Raw genomic sequence first — 2,786 nt, 5'->3', positions numbered from 1 at the left:
TGTACAAGACTGAAAGCAAATGTACATCAAGGCAAAATAAAACAAAAATTCATCTCATCAAGGATTACCCGAGTATATATCTCTGAAGCGTAGGAGTAATCTTCTGTAATGTATCACAGTTGAGATCTCTTGAATGAGATGGTTTCCCACTTCCCTTGGCACGTGGCTTCTGCCTAGTCTGTCTCTAATATTTTTCTGAAACCATTCAAGTGATTCGGTTGAGTACTTGAAGGCTTCAGACATTCTGAAGAACTTTTTCACCCTAAACTCATTCTTGTAAACAAGTCCGAGTTCAGGTTGAGACAAGACAGAGGCAGAGCGTATTTCCTCCAGGCCCTGGAATTCTTCATTTGGTGGAGCGCATGATAGTCTCTCAATGCCCAGCCTTAGCGCAATCTCGAAGTCTATTTTTGCTCTTAGCTTTACCAGGGACTCCATTGTCTTCACTATCGCTCTATTTGCCATTCCAAACCTTATCCCGTGATCTTGCCTCTGAGCTGTATAAGCGTATAACTCGATTAAGTCGTACGGGTTGAGATTGATGAGATCATTTTCGTTGAACACGCTAATGATCCTATGGGCTCTCTCCATGGTGAACTCAATGTATCTGATAGCTCGGTTGGCGAAGGATTTTATCTTTAAGTCCATGACTCTCCTTATTCCTTCGTTCGAGAAGACAACTTGAGGATCTTGAGTAGTTTGTCTGACGAAACTATGGTGTAGGAGATCCATTGATTCGGGCGATAGAATTGGAGGATTTGTTGACAAATTTTCATCGCGATCATGGTACATGTATTGATGAATATTTTCCATCATTACTGGTTCCCTGGGTGGCTTTTGAGGTCTTCTCCTCATTGACTCCATCTGCTGAATAATTTCATCCACTAGGCCTGTTGGAGGGTGCCTTGAGGAAGAGGGAATATCTGCTTGCACCAAGGGTTGTTTTGGTTGTGTTTGGGTTGGTTGGATTGGGGTTATTATAGGTTCTGGTTGGGGTAATGAAAGTTGGGTTGTAGTTGGCTCTAGTTGTATAGGTGAAGTAGGTTGGGTTGTTATGGGCTCTGGTTCTATGGGTGAAGTAGGTTGGGTTGTTATGGGCTCTGGTTGTAGATAGATGGTGAAAGGTTGAGTTGTGCGGGGTGTTGGAGAAGGGGTTAAGGGTAGGTTTATATTCGGTGTAGAAGAAAGAGGTTGTTGTGTTTGAGGGGTGGTTGGTTCTTCATCGGTTGAGGAACTCAACACGATGGGCTCTGGGGTAGTAGCTGAGGGAACCTGGTTTAGCGGTTCATCATCAGAGGGCGAGGCCTCTGGTTCCCTCGCTTGGGTTCCTTGGGTGGATGGTTGTTGTGGTGCTGGTTGCTGTGGTGCAGCGGATGTTCACGTGTATGCAGCCGCCACCTCTTTCTTCCCCTCACGAGGGCCAAGGCCTTGATCCTCGGGGTCTTGGTCATCGTGGCGCCTTCTTTTGCTCGGGCGGCTGCTTGAGCAAGAGGCTTGAGACCTCTTCTTCTTCTTCTTGTTCCTCCTGAGGGATGTAAGATACTCCCTCAGGGCTGCCTTTCTGGTGGTCTCCTTCATTGAACGAAGGAGAGTTGAAGTACGTTGTTGTTCATCGACCAGCGTTGTAGTGAGAGCCCTTGTTGGTTGGATGGCTCGATGAACAAACTTTACGCTGATCTCGTTGAAGGAGGAGACCAATGCTCTTGACAGAGCTTGCATGTCCGCCCTGGTGGCGAACTCTGTTGAGGAGGTGAAGGCTTGAGGGTGTGGTGGCATGGTTGATGTGGAAGAGGGTGGTGGAATGGGAAGGTTGGTGATTAAGTTTCTCACCTCTGTAGTGAATGTAGAAAAGGCTTCGTCGAAAGAAGGTCCTGTACAGGGAGAAGGGGGAGGAGGGGTGGGTTGGGGTATTTGGGCAAGGATGGCAGCGGGTAGTTGGGTGAGAGTGTCTTGGATGGTTGTTATTTGGTGGGKGAGGGKKGTAAGKGTTTCATSGATTGAAGAGGTGGAAGGTTGAGAAGGTTTGGGAATTTGAGAGATGATGGAGGATGGTAGTTGATGAAGATGGCGAGTGATGGTTTGTAGTTGGGAAATAAGGTATGTGAGGTTTTCATCGGTCTCAGTTGCCTGAGCCGTGAGGGTGGCAAGGGATTGGAGAAGGACTTGGTTACGTTGGGTGGCTAGGGATGAGATGGTGTTATGATGTTGGGTGATGGTTTGTTGGAGAATTTGGAGGCGGGAAGAGTTGGTTTGTGTTTGGGTATCAATCTGGTTTAGATGGCGTTGAAGGATGGCAAGGGATTGGTGGAGGTCAGAGGTATCGGTTGAGAGTTGTTTTTCCACCAGCCCTTGGATTAGGAGTTTAAGGTCATCCAAGGACCGCGTCACTTTGTCAACATGGGCTTGGAACTCAGCCTTAGTGACTAGATCTGCTAGTTGGGTAACCCCTACAACAACAGATGCTGTAGGTTGAGCCTCTGTTCCTGAGGCGCCTTCTTGGCCTTTTGTGAAGGTAGGCCTTGAAGGACTTCCATCATGTCCTTGATAGCCTTCAAGAAAAGAACTATCTCGTGATGTTGAGACATCCTCTTCCTCTTCCTCAGCTTCAGAGGCTGAGTAAGTGAATCGGATGTGTGTTCCCTTCGATAGATCAAATATCGAGGGAAGGGGTGCACGAAATAAAGATTGCTCTGAACAATCTATGGGTTCAACATCAAAAGCAACGAATGCTTCTATGTGTGTGAGAGGTTGTGGCGAGCCCTGAGGCGAAGGGGCTCTTATTTCTT

General features: G+C 47.3%; 1 pseudogene; it reads left to right on the top strand.

Annotated features, from left to right (window-relative positions):
- LOC112503809 overlaps window positions 1-2,786 on the top strand; it is a 24,696-nt pseudogene that overhangs the window by 5,290 nt on the left and 16,620 nt on the right.

The sequence above is a fragment of the Cynara cardunculus genome, unplaced genomic scaffold, assembly GCF_001531365.2.
Source record: "Cynara cardunculus var. scolymus isolate 2C unplaced genomic scaffold, CcrdV1 Un_Scaffold_3872, whole genome shotgun sequence".
Lineage (NCBI taxonomy): Eukaryota > Viridiplantae > Streptophyta > Magnoliopsida > Asterales > Asteraceae > Cynara > Cynara cardunculus.
The sequence above is the reverse complement of the archived record's forward strand: the minus strand, read 5'-3'. Positions and strand labels throughout refer to the sequence as shown.